The 18,075-nt window shown below is 37.9% G+C and overlaps 1 pseudogene; it reads left to right on the top strand.

Annotated features, from left to right (window-relative positions):
* LOC113896330 overlaps positions 1–18,075 on the top strand; it is a 188,659-nt pseudogene that overhangs the window by 17,792 nt on the left and 152,792 nt on the right.

Here is an 18,075-nt window from a genome sequence, read left to right as displayed (position 1 = left end):
GACTTACAATGCCTACCAGCCCTGCTCTAGGACATGGATTTCTCCTGGTTCTGTTCTTTGCTTACTTCATATCCTGTGCTTGATGGGAGTATGTGAAATGCTGCTCCGACACGGTTCAGTTAGCATAAGTCTTTATACTAGTGCCCTTGTTTACTGCTTATTGTTCACATATAGCAGCAGTTTAAGGGGTTCTGCAGGGTTGGAGAAACCATGCATTCAGCAGGCCTGTGTGCAGTTGGTAACAGACCAGTTCCATGCTTTATGAAGGCAGTCAGGAGACAGATCTGTAGGTTTGCTTCTCCACATTCTGACACCATGAGCTAATGGGAACAAGGTTTAGGGGATCTTGGTGTGCTAAAGGGCTTCCCAAGTGGCTCAGTGGGTAAAGAAACTGCCTGCAATGCAGGAGATGCCAGAGATATGGGTTTGATTCCTGAGTTGGGAAGATCCTCTGGAAAAGAGCATGGCAACCCACTCCAGCATTCTTGCCTGGAGAACCCCATGGTCAGAGGAGCTTGGGGGGCTACTGTCCATGGGTCACAAAGAGTTGGACATGACTGAAGTGACTGAGCACAGCAAGTTGGAGACTATCGGTACATGTTTTTACATAAACATGCATATATGGAAGAAGCCTCACCATGTGCCCTGGATTATCCTTTGCTGGACATTTTGGCAGTCACAGAGAGCAAATGGGGGATGGATTTCAGTTTGAAGATTTCAAGTTGACTTTGATACTAAAAAAGGGCTAAGAAGTGTTTATGTTTTCAAAAGGGTGTGATACCATTCATGTTACCTCTTAAAGAGTCTCAGTTCGAAAAAGATGATGAGGTCGGCCAGTCAGTCTTCATGTAATCTTGGCAGTAAGGCATCTGAAGAATGAAGAGTGCTTAAACATGTAATGTTTGCTTGCAAGGTCTTCAACAAACAATCAAAATCACTTTGCTAATATGTTTAGCATCTTATCTGTGAGTCTAGATGCTCTCTTCTAGAACACATTGGTCACCCCAAGTTCCCTTTCCTCAAACTTAACAAATGGACACATATATGACATTCAGGATTTAGCTGAGGCAGTGGAAGCCAAACAGACTTGGTCCAGCATGCGGGTTGCAACTATAGTAGAGCCGTGGGTTTCCAGTGGATGGGGAGTCCCTGTTCAGACTTGGGTCAGGCTTGGGGGCACTTCCCAGAAGGCCAGTGGTTGGGCATGCCTGACTGTCTTCTATGTTCATTTCTGTTACTCATCCTTTGTTGACCATATTTGTTAAAAAGATTATGGTATGAAGTTTAAGAAAACTATTAGCAAGGTGAAAAGGCAGCCTTCGGAATGGGAGAAAATAATAGCAAATGAAGCAATTGACAAACAACTAATCTCAAAAATATACAAGCAACTCCTACAGCTCAACTCCAGAAAAAACAAATGACCCAATCAAAAAATGGGCCAAAGAACTAAATAGACATTTCTCCAAAGAAGACATACAGATGGCCAACAAACACATGAAAAGATGCTCAACATCACTCATTATCAGAGAAATGCAAATCAAAACCACTATGAGGTACCATTTCACGCCAGTCAGAATGGCTGTGATCCAAAAGTCTACAAGCAATAAATGATGGAGAGGGTATGGAGAAAAGGGAACCCTCTTACACTGTTGGTGGGAATGCAAAATAGTACAGCCACTATGGAGAACAGTGTGGAGATTCCTTAAAAAACTGGAAATAGAACTGCCTTATGATCCAGCAATCCCACTACTGGACATACACACTGAGGAAACCAGAATTGAAAGAGACACGTGTACCCCAATGTTCATCGCAGCACTGTTTATAATAGCCAGGACATGGAAGCAACCTAGGTGTCCATCAGCAGATGAATGGATAAGAAAGCTGTGGTACATATACACAATGGAGTATTACTCAGCCATTAAAAAGAATACATTTGAATCAGTTCTAATGAGGTGGATGAAACTAGAGCCCATTATACAGAGTGAAGTAAGCCAGAAAGAAAAACACCAATACAGTATACTAACGCATATATATGGAATTTAGAAAGATGGTAACAATAACCCTATGTACGAGACAGCAAAAGAGACTCTGATACATAGAACAGTCTTATAGACTCTGTTGGAGAGGGAGAGGGTGTGAAGATTTGGGAGAATGGCATTGAAACATGTATAATATCATGTATGAAACGAGTTGCCAGTCCAGGTTCGATGCACTATACTGGATGCTTGGGGCTGGTGCACTGGGACGACCCAGAGGGATGGTATGGGGAGGGAGGAGGGAGGAGGGTTCAGGATGGGGAACACATGTATACCTGTGGTGGATTCATTTCGATATTTGGCAAAACTAATACAATATTGTAAAGTTTAAAAATAAAATAAAATTTAAAAAACAGAAGTTTCCTCTATATATTATTTATGGTATTTTTCATAAACAGAATATTTTAACTTAAACATAGTTAAATTGGTTAATTTTTCTTTTAGAATTATTGCTTTTTAGTGTCCTGCTTAAAATACTATTCTCTACCTCAAAGTCAGATATTCAACTATATGTTCTAACAACTTTAAAGTTTTTTCTTTTTTATTTAAATTTTATATTCCATCTGGATTTGATTTTGTGCATGATGTGAGGATGGGATCCAATTTCCCCTTTTCCAAGTAGAAAATCATTTTTTCAACCTTTGTTTACTGAATGCTTTCCTCCATTCTCCACTGATCAGTCACGCAAACTCTGTCAAGTGTCAAACTTAACTGTATCTTGATAAGTCCTGATATATAATAGGTGAATTTCTGCCTCATTCTCTTGTTCATCTTGCCTTTCTCCATTCTCTCTTCTCTTATTTTATCAGGAGTGTTTTTTCCTAGTACTGGCTGTTTAACTTTTCCATGTAATCATTAAAACTGCTCTCTCAAGTTCCAAGAGGGGGGAAAAAAAGAAAGCTCATATGCTTTTTACTGGAAATACTTTGACTGTATAGATCAAATTAGGAAAAACTGATATCTTTACAAGTGTCCCCACCCATGAACATGTGATAACTCTCTGTTTTTCTTTAGCACTTACAGTCCCTTCCTAGGAAATTTTACAATTTTATGTATTTAGGTCTTACACATAGTTGTTAAATTTAACCTTAGGTATTTTGTGACTTTGTTGCCATTATAAATGATGCTTTTAAAAGATTACATTTTTGAATTGCTGCTGATACATAGAAGTATAATATTTAAGACTATGAGAATATAGTACTTTTCTATATATCATTGCTAATATTTAATCTAGATAATCATGTCATCTGTAAATGATGAGAATTTTATATTCTTCTGATCTCTAACACTTTGATATTTTAAACTGTACTTGATAAGACCATGATAAAAACAATACACAGGTATGGCAGTGGTGTGATCCTCCTTTTGTCAGTTATATTTTAGACTATTATTAAGCCCTTATGTCTGAAAAAATTCAAACATAAAATCTGAAGAATGTGTGAGTAAGTACAGTTTTCAATCTTAAATTTTTTTTGCCAAACCATTTGAGAATAAGTTTCAGACGTCATGACTTCTCACTCTTAAATACTTCTAAGAAATAACCAAAATAATTAATCATATTGAGAAAATTCAACAGTATTATCATACTATTATCTAATATAGAATACATACTAAAAATTTCTCCATGGTTACTGTACAGTTCTTTATAAAAATTTTTCTTAAGATCCAGTACAAGGGAAGACATATAATGTGATTTTCATCTCTTTGAAAGTGAAAGAAAGTGAAGTCGCTCAGTTGTGTCTAACTCTTTGGCATCCCACGGATTGTAGCCTACCAGGCTTCTCCGTCTATGGGATTTTCCAGGCAAGAGTACTAGAGTGGGTTGCCATTTCCTTCTCCAGAGGATCTTCCCAACCCAGGGATTGAGCCTGGCTCTCCCGCACTGTAGGCAGACACTTTTACCGTCTGAGCCATCATGAAAGTCTTCTTTCATTTCTTTAGTCTTCTAAAATCTGGGATACTACCTTTACCCTTGTCTTTTATAATACTGACATTTTAAAGGTTTATAGGATAAAGTTCCTATTTTGTTTTACAATGTCCTCTAATTTATGTTGAAAGAAATTCTACTTAAGTAATATTATGACTGTCATAGTGCATCATGTTAGTAGGCATTTGATATCAGCCAGGTTGATTATGTTAACTTGCGTTTCTTGGTTAAGGTATTATCAGTCAGATTTTTCCATTACAAAATATATCTCTCCCCTTAATAGTTTATAAGTGAAAAGTTGGGAGATATTTTCAGACCTTTTCATTATATTGTTGCCCATAAATTTTCATTTAGTTATTTAACAGCTACTGATGATCCTTGCCTGAATCAGTTACTATAAGAGTAACTATTCCACTCCACTGATCTGTCTTTTTTTAAAACCAGAACTACACTGTCTTGACTATTGTAGTTTTACAGTATGTCTTAAAGTTGGGTAGTGTCAATCCTCCAACGTTGTTCTTCTTCAATATTGTGTTGTTTATTTGTGGTCTTTTCCCCTCTATAAAAACTTTAGACATCAGCTTGTCAATATCCACAGAATAACTTGTAGGGGTTTTGCAGAGATTGCATTGAATCTATCTGCCAAGTAGGGAAGAACTGACATCTTGACAATACAGAGCCTTCTCATCCAAGAACATGGAGTATCTCTTCACTTACTTAGTTCTTCTTTGATGTTATAAGTTTTACAGTTTTCCTCTTCCATATATTTTGCTAGATTTATATCTGAATACTTTGGTATACTTAAAAGAAGTATTTATATATAAATACTTCTCCAAAATGAATACTCTCATTTTGGAGAAATGCTAATGTAAATGGTCCTGTTTTTTAATTTCATATCCCATATCTTTGCTGCTGGTATATAAGAAAGTAAATAACTATTGTATATTAACTGTATATCCTACAATATAGCTATAATCACTTATGAGATCCAGGAATTTTTCTGTTAATTCTTTTGTACACACATATATGTCAGACACACACATATGCAACAAACCAACAAAATTTACCAAATCTTGCTTAAGATGTGGTTATATTATGTTTTTGATATATATGTAGAGTCATTTGTTCCTATTTGTATATATATATATTTTTTCACATATCTTTTCATAAAATTATACTTTAAAAAACATAAAGTATGTTAACACAACTCTGAAGGTATTTTAAAAGATGTATTCAGAAAGATATTTATACTTTTCCCCTACATCCTATTTCCCTTCACTCTCTGTTCAGTTCAGTTCAGTTGATCAGTCATGTCCGACTCTTTGCAACCCCATGAACCGCAGCACGCCAGGCCTCCCTGTCCATCACCAACTCCTGAAGTTCACTCAAACTCACGTCCATCGAGTCGGTGATGCCATCCAGCCATCTCATCCTCTGTCGTCCCCTTCTCCACTCAAACTCACGTCCATCGAGTCGGTGATGCCATCCAGCCATCTCATCCTCTGTCGTCCCCTTCTCCTCCTGCCCCCAATCCCTCTCAGCATCAGGGTCTTTCCCAATGAGTCAACTCTTAGCATGAGGTGGCCAAAGTACTGCAGTTTCAGCTTTAGCATCATTCCTTCCAAAGAACACCCAGGACTGATCTTTAGAATGGACTGGTTGGATCTCTTTGCAGTCCAAGGGACTCTCAAGAGTCTTCTGCAACACCACAGTTCAAAAGCATCAATTCTGCAGTGCTCAGCTTTCTTCACAGTCCAACTCTCACATCCATACATGACTACTGGAAAAATCATAGCCTTAACTAGATGGACCTTTGTTGGCAAAGTAATGTCTCTGTTTTTGAATATGCTATCTAAGTGAAGCCAGAAATTTACAAAATTGTTTAATTCATTTTTCCCTTCAAAAGGAATATTTCTAACATGGTCCCATTTAAGATGATTTTTTTGGTAATAGTTTCTAAGGATACTTTTTCAGGATAAAGAATATAATTTCTATACCTAATTTGTCAAACATTTCTATCATGAATGGGGGTTGAGCTTTATCAATTATTTCTTAATATTTGTTAGAATTATTTTTCTGGTATTATTCTCATTCTCACACACTATTACATTTGAGTTCTTATTATTTTGCTTTCAATTTTTGAATCCATTCTCTTTAATAAGACTTGCTAAAAATCCTCCCTTCTCATATTTCAATATGGAGGCAGTTTTATCTTCATTTCTTTCTAGTTATTCTTTCCCCAATTTCTGGTAGTTTCTCTACATGCATTCACTGATTAATACTCAGCTCAGTATTCTAGAGGAAACCTTTTTACATACGTTTTTACATATCTCTTTCCATTCACCCAATGGGGGATGTCTATTTTCTTTGTCTCTTTTTTCTGGATAGCTTTTAGATTGGTTGAATCATGTTTTCTTTTTTTTTTTTTAATCATTCCTTTTTTGTTCCTCTGTTGGAAATGTGTTGTGTTCCTTTATATTTAATGAATATCCTAGAAGTTGAAACATGCATATATTTATTTGCCAATTTTTGAATTGACCTAACGTCAAAACAAGCAAGGTAATAATTGATTGTATCAGAATCACAGGGAGTGGGGTAAAGAAATGTATTTTGACAAGATCCTTGGGTGATTTGCTGTGAATCACCCAAGGTAATTTAATTTGAGAATCAGATTAAGAAACAATTATACTAAAAAATAGCTTGAGTGAGTGAACGTTGCTCAGTCTTGTCCAACTCTTTGTGACCCCATGGACTATATAGTCCATGGAATTCTCCAGGGCAGAATACTGGAGTGGGTAGCCTTTCCCTTCTCCAGGGGATCTTCCTAACCCAGGGGAAAACCCAGGTCTCCCCCTTTGCAGGTGGAGCTTCCCTGGTGGCTCAGAGGTTAAAGTGTCTTCCTTCAATGCAGGAGACCCGGGTTCAATCCCTGGGTCGGGAAGATCACCTGGAGAAGGAAATGGTAACCCACTCCAGTATTCTTGCCTGGAGAATCCCATGGATGGAGAAGCCTGGTAGGCTACAGTCCATGTGGCCACAAAGAGTCAGACACGACTGAATGACTTCACTTTCCTTTCTTTCACTTTCTTTACCAGCTGAGCCACAAGGGAAGCCCAAGAATACTGGAGTGGGAAGCCTATCCCTTCTCCAGTGGATCTTCCCAACCCAGGAATTGAACCGGGGTCTCCTGCATTGCAGGTGAATCCTTTACCAACTAAGCTATCAGGGAAGCCAATAGTTTAAATCAGGGTAAACAATTAGGCTTAAATTTTATTTTTCTGTTTCTTGATAGTCAAAATAGAAGCAACTAATACTGAACTTCTATTTAGAAGTAGAAGGTATAACAAATGATAGAGGCATATTATATATGAGCAATGAATTTGAAGCATAATTTTTCTCTGTCAGATTTTAAATACTTCCATATAAGCTTTCAAAAAGGACACTGATGAATATAATGTACTGTGTTATCAGGAGCTAGTCTACAAAAGATAAAGAAATATTTCTCATATCATCTACTGTTTAAAGTCAAACTCATTACATTTAAATCAATCTCTGTAAAGGTTTTTTTTTTTTTTTTTTTCCCTACACAGATGAAATGATTGTTTTTGCATGTCTGCTTTTGAACTCTGTGCAAGAGAAGACAACAGAAGAATTTGTGTTTATCCTGTTCTAATATAAGGAACAATTTTAGGATATACTTTGTCCTAAACACTACAACACTCTGAGCATACAAAAATGGCTAAGAGCTGGCCTGTGTCCTCAAGGAATCACAGTCTAGAGAGGGAGGGAGAGCAGCAGAAAAGTGGTATACTATGCTGTGATGAATGTTTAATCAAACATATTCCATCGGCATCTCAGGAGGACAAATGACTGACTTTTACATGCCTCAGGGGGGAAGACTTAAAAACAGACAATGCTACTCCTTGCCTCTTGAAAGATGTTTGCATAGAGGAGACAAATGTTTCTGGCTGTTCACCTCTCATTCCCCCATTTTCTAGTAAGAGAAACTCGTTATTCCTTATGAGAACTGCTTCTGTTTCATCTTGTTAGACTGATAATCACTATGTCTCCATCAAAAAAGGCATTATGAAACTACAGATTCAATAAGAATATCCTACTCCTACAGGTTCAGTCCAGAAGTTGGCATGTCTCAGGTAAGGACAATGAGAGTGTTTTCAGGAAGTGTTCTGGATGCATGAAAGAGTGAAGGAACCTAGCTATCCTTCTGAGAGCCTGAGTACTAAAAAGACATTGCTTCCCTGGAGCTGTCCATTGCCATCTTTGTTGCCATTTGGAGAGAGCCTGCTTGAGTAAAACCAATAAATTTTCTGGACCCAAATTCTTAGGTTCAATCTTACAAAGATGAGAAGAAAGACGATGCTAGAAAAATAGAACATTATGTCTAAAGAACACAAGTAAACAGAGTCTGAGAATTTTCTTTAGCTGAGAATAGTTTTCAGAGATCCAGCTGGAAAACTTAAAAGGAAAACATTGCTACACCATAATTAGGAGTGTAGGGTTTCCCAGGCAGCACAGTGTCAAAGACTCCGCCTGCCAAACCAGGAGACACAAGAGACATCAGTTCAATCCCTGGGTCAGGAAGATTCCCTGGAGTGGGAAACGGTAACCCATTCCAGTATTCTTGCCTGAAAAATTCCATGGACAGAGGAGCCTGGCAGGCCACAGACAGTCCATGGGGGTCACAAAGAGCCAGACATGACTAATTATGCACACACACACAGTCATGATCATAAACTTTATCTTGCCTACAAAGAGAAACAATCTGGATGAACTAATAGTGATCATATCTTCTCCATTATCTCTGCTGAAGACAAGTCATCTTAAGGAGATTTTTATAGGAACTATGTAAAGACAACTGAATGATGAGATCTTTACCAAGTAGTGAATTATAAACATTCTACAATATTAACTGCTTTATATATGTTAAGTAAAAGGTTTGTAGAGAGTAAAGACAAATTTCTAAAAAATTAAAATGGAAAAGACTAACTTTTGTTACTGAGCTGGTATTTCTTCACATGGACAGGCTGCAAAAACATATATAATGTCAAGACTTTTCTCAAAGTTCCTATATCCCCAACATGGGTTAAATTAAATGTCCAGAACCTATACTATTAATAAAAACTATAAAAAGTGTTCATAGTAGAAAAATTTCAGGAACAGATATTACTATTTCTGTTACCACAAAGGAGGTATGGTTTGTGTCTCTGATAAACTGTTTAGTTTTTGAGCAGGACTCTATCTTGACAGTCCAAGCAAGATAACAGGGCCAGAAAATGCATCCTCAGATAACTTGGGGAAAGCTATGGAAGGGAGTTGTTTCGTACAACCCATCTGGAAGTTAAAGAATTAAAGCCACAAGTCGTGGCTTAAGTTGGGCATAAATGATATATGAGCACTGCTGCTGAGTCACTTCAGTCGTGTCCGACTCTGTGCGACCCCATAGACGGCAGCCCACCAGGCTGCCCCGTCCCTGGGAGTCTCCAGGCAAGAACACTGGACTGGGTTGCCATTTCCCTCTCCAATGCATGAAAGTGAAAAGTGAAAGTGAAGTCGCTCAGTTGTGTCCAACCCTCAGCGACACCATGGACTGCAGCCTTCGGGGCCTCTCCATCCATGGGATTTTCCAGGCAAGAGTACTGGAGTGGGGTGCCATTGCCTTCTCCGATATGAGCACTACTAATGAATATTAGATATGTATGGCACAAACCATGCTAATGTATGATACAAAGCTTTCCGTGTTCATTAACGCAGAACAAGATGAGAAGGGTTATCTAAAAACTGTATCAAACATTTAGATGGAAACTAAGATAAATTTGAGATGTATTTATGCCAAGTTACAATATGACATATAAAGATAGCTTTAACAGGGAATGTATTTGATTGTCAATTAATAAAAAAAATTCCTTGTTTTAGAAACTCAGGTATGATTTCTATTGTTATTTAAACTCTCCTTCCTCATGTCTACAATGGATCTATTTAAATTTACCTCAGAGTTTTACTCAAATCTTACAGAGACAATAATATTAAGTCCTAAAACTATAGAGTGCTATAAATAAAATATTAATAATATCTTTATTAACCTGTTACTAAATAATTCTACATATTTTAATTGTAGAGAACTGACAATGCTGAACAAAAATCAACTGCCTTCTGTAGAAATTTTCTTAGCAGTTTTATGACACAGAATTTCTATTCCTAAGATCAACACTGGAAGTTTTAGTCTATATTGCTTTTGTTTGTTTTTTTACCATGCAATATCACCAGGGCTCACCTGAGTTAAAATGATAAATATTTAAAATCAAATAATAAAAATTCAAGATTTAGTCAGTGTTTAAACATTTAGATGACCAAAGAAATAGTATGTCTGAAATTATTCTTGCTATGATACTCAGTGGTCGCTATGGATCCAGTTTAGTAGAGAGTGCTAGAGAGCAATCAAAGGCCGAGAAAATTAACAAGATTCATAAAGCCATCCTATATCTATTTTTCATAAGGCATTTTGAATAGACCATTAAAAAAATCTCAATAGAGGCTCTGGTCAAAACATTTACATAAATAATGCTGATTCTGGAACTGAATTTTTTAATACATAATTTCTGTGAGATTGTTGAAGAAAAAATTCCCCTTAATGAATGATGTCATTCTGAATTCCATATATTATGCATATATTTTTAAGTATGAGATCCATTCATTTATTATTTATTATGTGGGTGTGTGTGTTTTGGTCTGAGACCTATCCCTGGATGGATTTCTACAAGCCTCCTCATTTATCTTATCGAATTATACTACTTTTAAATGAAAACCTTCTGCCATCTGAATTACCTAATTATGAAGTGGTAGATATTCATCATGCTAAAGGTATTTAACATACTGACGCGTGTAACAACTTCTAATGACTGTAACAACATCTCAAGGTCAACATGACAATTTCCTTGCCAAGCGTCAAAAGAAATGAAACACAAATATTCCTAAGCTGGCACCAACTTTCACTCATTTATCCCCTTCAACAAGCTAACAGGCAAAAGAGAAAAGGAATGGAAATAGAATAGATGATAAAAACTTCCTGGTCCATGTTTCCAGTGACATCTGTTTATGGATAACTTACAAGGGATTTGAGTTGCCTTATGATAAGTGTGTGGCACTCTGTAACCAGCTCAATACTCTGCTGGAACACATATGTTGGAAAGACATACATAGCCTATCTTTAAAAAAGAAAGTTAAAACCTCACCTTGTCACCTCCATGTTTTACTGTTTAGAATTCATATTTGATTTATATGATTCATTTCCTTAATGTTTTATATTTTCATATTAGTCTTTGCATCAGAGTCCTATATATGTTGGTTTTCACAATGGAACTATAACTGATACATTTACATTATTTATTGCTTTGATTTCTAGTATATTGCACATAATACACACACATGCAAGCTAGGGAATGGATTTAAAACACACAAATACTCTCCTCCACCCTTCTGTGTCCCTCTTGAAAACACTTTATGGAAATAGAAAAACAAAGAAAATTAGCTTATAATAGCAAGAGGATTAAGAGAAAATAATCATTGAAGTAATTTTAATATATTTGTGGAAGAAGACGAGTGAATTAATGTTGGTTTACCGGCAAATCTGAGCAAGGAAGCCAGAGCCCATGTCAGAGGTGACAGAAACTATTTCAAGCAGAATCCTAGTTATGAGTATGGTTTCAAGAGTGAGAAGAGGAACAAAGGTAGTCATTAGTGGAAGGTCTTTCTGCATGACAGTTATATAAATCAGTTGCCACATCTTTCTTCCCCCCATCCCCATACCCTTATTACCAGACTCTCTTGTAGATTCACTTTTATCTTCAGAAGGAAAGCCTGAGGACTCTATTTTAATGGCTTCTAATATGGAGACTGGTACGTTTCCAGAGAAAATCCTTCCTCACTCTGCAATTCAGAAAGTGCTGAGTCTCAAATTGTGCTCCAGGCATATGTATCCTTAAGGTAACTTTCCAAAGGAGAAAAGTCTGCCATGGACTTAACTCTAGCCATACAACAGCAAGAGAGGAAATCATACCCGTTTTCAAGAATAATTATGCTATACTTTATCAATAATGTGAACAGAAAATCAAGATCAATGGAGAGGAAGAGAATAATTTATGAGAAATAAAAAACAGAAATAAGAATAACTATAAAGGGAAAACAGATTACTCAGGAGACAGGATTCTAGGACATACTTCAGTAATTAATAATAACAGAATGTAAAGAAAAGGGAAGATCAAGAAATAAGAACAAATCACTGACAAAAAAATTAAACTCATTAAGAAGATGAATTTATAGAAAACACTGTGCAAGAATGTTAGATCATTTTCACAAGTGTAGGCATTTTTATCTGTTTTGCTTATTACCATGTTCCCAATTCCTAAAACAAGGCCTTAAAACTGAAGACATTTAATAACTCTGTGTTGAAAACTAGTGGTTACCAGTGGGGAAAGGGAAGGAGGGTAGGACAATATAGAGGTAGGGGATTAAGAAGTACAACTTTAAGGTGTAAAATAAGTTACAAGGATATATTGTACAACACAGGGAATATAGCAAACATTTTATAATAACTACAGATGCAGTATAACCCTTGAAAATTGTGAATCACTACACTGTACACCAGTAATTCATATAACAAGTACATATCAACTACATTTAATAATAAATAAATAAATATGTGTTGAGTAAGTGAACAAATCATGCAAAGACACAACTATGCAAGAAAACAAGCTGAGACAATCCTGGAATGCAAACAACCACACATTCAAAAAGGACAGAAAAGAAAGTCAGAGGTGAATAAAGTGCTAAATAAGTGCAGAGATACAATTTCCAAAAAGTGAAGGAAACACAAATCTGCAGATTAAAAGAGTAAGATTAATGAAAAAAAGATAAAAGACTCATGGGGGAGTTGCAAAGATGGCAGAATAGGAAAAGCCTGAGCTCATTACCTCCCATGAGAACACCAAAAGTAACTATTTCCGGAGCAACTGTCAATAAGAATGACCCCAAAACTAGCATAAAGATTACCTACAACTAAAGATATAAGGTAAGAATCACAAGAAGATAGGCAGGAGGGGTAGAGATGCAATATATTAATAGTAAAGACCCATAATCCTGCAGTAGGTGACCCACAACGTGGAGGACAAGCATGACTGTAGAGGTTCTCCTCGTGGAGCGAGGGATCCAAGGCCCACACTGGGCTCCCCAGCTTGGTAGTCCTACTCTGGGCTGACAAGCCCCCACAAGGCTTGGCTTTCAGGGCCAGTGGGAGAGCCAGAAAGCTATGGGAAACAGAGACTCTACTTAAAGAACACACACAAAGTCTCACATGCTCTAGGATCCTGAGCATAAGCAGTAATTTGAAAGAATCCTGGATCAGATCCATTTGATGATCTTGGAAAGCCTCATGGAGATGCAAGAAACAATGAAACACACACTGGGATGATAGCTACTGGCAGCCATAATGGGGAGCTCATCCCACCACGAGGACCCTGGGGCTGGCAAACACTACTCTAGAATCCCCACTCTGGCTTATTAGTTCTGGAACCTCACCCTGCCCACCAGCTGCTCAGCACCAGTCCTGGGACACCCAGCTAGGTTGGTGGGGACAAAGATCCACCTTCCAGTGAGCTGGCTACCATAAGACATCTGAGCCTCTAGCCAACCCATAACCTAGCCCTGCCTACCGGAGAGACTAGGATCCAGCCCCATCCACCAGTGGGTCTGCACTAGCCCTGGGGTCCCACACTCAGGTGATGGAGCCAGCCCTACTCACTAGCAGACAGGCACAAATTCCAGGACCTGGCCTCATCCACTAGTGGGCAAATACCAGACCTGGAATACCACGGCCCAAGCCCCATACAAGAGCAGGCCAACACCAGCCCTGGGGATCATCACAAACCTGCAATCAGCTGTGTCTAAAACTGAACTGGCCACCAGCAGGCTGGGATCATCCTGAGCCCTCATCGTGCTAATAACAGGGCAACACCAGCTCCAGGACACTTTGGCTCCTTCAGCCAGGTGTCCTTAGATCCAACTCACTCACAACTGGGCCAACAACAACCCTCAGACACCCATAGTCCATGGTCTTGCCCACCAGCAGGCCAACACTAGCTCTAGGACCCTGGTCTCAGAGCAAGCCAACTCAGGACCCAGCTCTGCATACCAGTGGGCCCACACTAGTTCCAGGATCCCCTGGGGCTCTGTAGACAGCTACCACACATGACTCAACTCCATCGAACAGTAGGCTACCGCCAAGACCATGACTCCCTTATTTATTTCTAGTATATAGAAATAAAAATAGTGAATCACACAAAATGAAGTGATGGAGGAATATGTTTGAAATGAAAGAATGAGATAAAATCCCCAAAGGAGAATTAAGTGACGTGGAGATAAGCAATCTACCTGATTAAACACATAAGGTAATGATCATAAAGATGCTCAAAGAACTAGGGAAAAGAATGGATGAACAGAGTAAGAAGTTAGAAGCCTTTAACAAAATTGGAAAATATCAAGAGCCAAATGGCTGAATAATATAATAACTGAAGCCAAAAATACACTAAGATGAATCAACAGTAGATTATATGATACAGATAAAGCAGCAAACTTGGAGACAGAGTAGTGGAAATAACTTACTGAACAGAAAAAAAAAATTATAAAAAAGAAGACAGTTTAAGAGACCTCTAGAACAATATCAAGCACACTAACATTATCATTATAGAAGTCCCAGGAGAAAAGAAAGGGGTAGAGAACATTTGCGGAGAAGAAGGCGATGGCACCCCACTCCAGTACTTTTGCCTGGAAAATCCCATGGATGGAGGAGCCTGGAAGGCTGCAGTCCATGGGGTTGTGAAGAGTCGGACACGACTGAGGGACTTCACTTTCACTTTTCACTTTCATGCATTGGAGAAGGAAATGGCAACCCACTCCAGTGTTCTTGCCTGGAGAATCCCAGGGACGGGGGAGCCTGGTGGGCTGCCGTCTGTGGGGTCACACAGAGTCGGACATGACTGAAGCGACTTAGCAGCAGTAGCAACAATAGCTGAAAACTTCACTAACCTGGAACAGGAAACAGACATCCAGGCCCAGGAAGCACAGATTCCCATAGAGGATCGACCCAAAAAGGCCCAGACAAAGACACACTGTAATTAAAATGTCAAAAATTAAAGATAAACAGAGAACATTAAAAGCAGAAAGGGGAAAAGCACAAGCTACCTAAAAAGAAATTCCCATTAGGCTATCAGCTGACTTTTCAGCAGATACACTGAAGACCAGACAGAGTGGGACTATCTATTTAAAGTGATGAAACAGAAAACCTACAATCAAGAACATTCTACCTGGCAAGGCTTTCTGGAAAATTGGGGCAGCTAAAATGAAAGTGGATTGCTTTTTTACACCACAAACAAGAGTAAACTCAGAATGGATTAATGACTTAAATGTCAGACCTAAAACCACGTAACTTCTAGAAGGGAACACAGTTAATATGCTGTTTGACACTGGTCTTAGTAACACTGTTTGAATCTCTCTCCTCAATGGAGGAAAACAAAAATAGAAATAAACAAATGAGACTACATAAAATGAAAATGCTTCTGTACAATGAAAGGAACTATCAATAAAACAAAAAGGCTGTCTACTGAATGGGAAAAGGTATTTGCAAATGATGTATCTGATAAGGAGTTAATATCCAAAATATATAAAGAACCGACACAACTCAACATAAAAAAAACAAATAATCCAATTAAAAATAGATAAAGGATCTGAATATAAAATTTTTCAAAAAGACACACAGATAGCTAACAGGCACATGAAAAGATGCTATCACTAACCATCAGGGATATGTAAATCAGAACCACAATAAGGTATCATTTCACGTCTGTCAGAATGGCTATTAGCAAAAGGATGACAAACAACAAGTGCTTACAAAGATGTGGAGAAAAGGGAATGGCACACTTTGAGTGGGAATGTAAATTGCTGCAAGCACTATGGAAAACTCTATGGAGGTTCCCCCATAAAATAAAAGCAGAACCACTACACAATCCAGCAATTCAAATCCTGGGTATTTATATTAAGGAAGTGAAAATACTAATTCAAAAAGATATATGCATCCCTATGCTCACTGCAGCATTGTTTACCAAAGCCAAGATAGGGAAGCAACCTAAATGCCCATCAACAGATGAATGGATAAAGAGGATGCAGTGCATATACACCATGGACTACTACTCAGCCATAAACTGGAACGAAATCTTGCCATTTGGGACAAGATGGATGAACCTAGAGGGTATTATGGTAAACGAAATAAGTCAAGCAGAATAAGAGAAATACTGTATGATTTCACTTTTAGGTGGAATCTAAAAACAAAACAAGAAAATAGAAATCAGAAAGAGACTTATGGAAACAGAATAAACATGTAGTTGCCAGAGAGGAAAGGGATTGGAGGAGAAGAGACATGGGTGAGGGAGATTAAGAAGCACCAGCTTTTGGTTACAAAGTAAATGATTTACAGGTATAAATTGTACATTATGGGGAATACAGCCAATATTTATGTAATATCTTTGTTAGTGATAGATGACAACCAGACTTACCATGCTGATCATTTTGAAATGTATAAAAATACTGAAAGACTGTGTTCTGTACCAGTAACCAATATAGTATTATAGTTCAATTATACTTCAAAAACAAGCAAACTCATAGAATGAAAAATCAGACTTTTTGTTACCAATGGTGGGGGTTTGGGGAAGGATAATTGGTTGAAGGTACTCAAAAGGTTTAAACTTCCAGTTACAAGATAAATAAGTATTAGGGATATAATGTACAACATGATAAATAAAATTAACATTGATGTATATTATATATGAAAGTTTCTAAGACAGAAAATCCTAAGAGTTCTCACAGGAAAAATATTTATTTTTATATTTCTTTAATGTTATACCTATATGATAGATTATGGATGCTCACTAAACCTATTATGGTAATCATTTCATAATGTATACATGTCAAATCATTATGTTGTACATCTTAAATCTACACAGTGCCATATGTCAATTACATCTCAATAAAACTAGAAGTCAATTCTAAAGGAAATCAATTCTGAATATTCATTGGAGGGACTGATGTTGAGGCTGAAGCTCCAATACTTTGTCCATTTGATGCAAAGAGCCAACTCATCGGAAAAGACCCTGGTGCTGGAAAAGAATGCAGGCAGGAGGAGAAGCGGATGACAGAGGACAAAATAGTTGGATGGCATCACCGAAGCAATGTACATGAGTTTGAGCAGGCTCCGGGAGGTGGTGAAGGACAGGGATGCTGCAGTCCATGAGGTCGCAAATAGTCAGACACGAGTTAGTGACTGAACAACAACAACAAAAACTAGAAGAGGAAAAAAGTCAGATAAATTCTCCAGATATTTAATACTACCAGAGGTGTGTAGAATGTGTATCCTCCAGAAAAAAAAATCATATTAACTACAAAACATTAAAGTTATGCTACAGGCTCAGACCTCCTGCTATAATCTGCACCTGTTCCTTTCCCTGAAAAAAGGGAAAATGGGTTTCCAAACTTCTGACAATAAAAAATTAAAACCAGTACAATACATTCATTTAAATACAAACTTAATTTAGATTGTAACAGTCTTCTGGTGGGGTAAAGAATCCACCTGCAATGCTGGAGATGCAGGAGATGTTGGAGGAGGCATGGCAACCCTCTCCAGTATTCTCGCCTGGAAAATCCCATGGACAGAGGAGCCTGGTGGGCTCCTTGGGGGTCACAAAGAGTTGGACATGACAAGTGACTCAGCACAGCACAGCACAGCACAGCCTTTTCTACTAACATCATTTCTGTTTCCAGATCCAATTCAGGATCCCCCATGGCATTTAGTTACGTCTCCTTCCTTAGTTTCCCTCAATTTGTGATAGTTACTGAAGTGAAGTGAAGTGAAGTGAAGTGAAGTCGTTCAGTTGTGTGTGACTCTTTGTGACCCCGTGGACTGTAGCCCACCAGGCTCCTCTGTCCATGGGATTCTCCAGGCAAGAATACTGGAGTGGGTTGCCATTTCCTTCTCCAGGGGATCTTCCTGAC

Source organism: Bos indicus x Bos taurus, chromosome 7, assembly GCF_003369695.1.
Source record: "Bos indicus x Bos taurus breed Angus x Brahman F1 hybrid chromosome 7, Bos_hybrid_MaternalHap_v2.0, whole genome shotgun sequence".
NCBI lineage: Eukaryota > Metazoa > Chordata > Mammalia > Artiodactyla > Bovidae > Bos > Bos indicus x Bos taurus.
The sequence above is the reverse complement of the archived record's forward strand: the minus strand, read 5'-3'. Positions and strand labels throughout refer to the sequence as shown.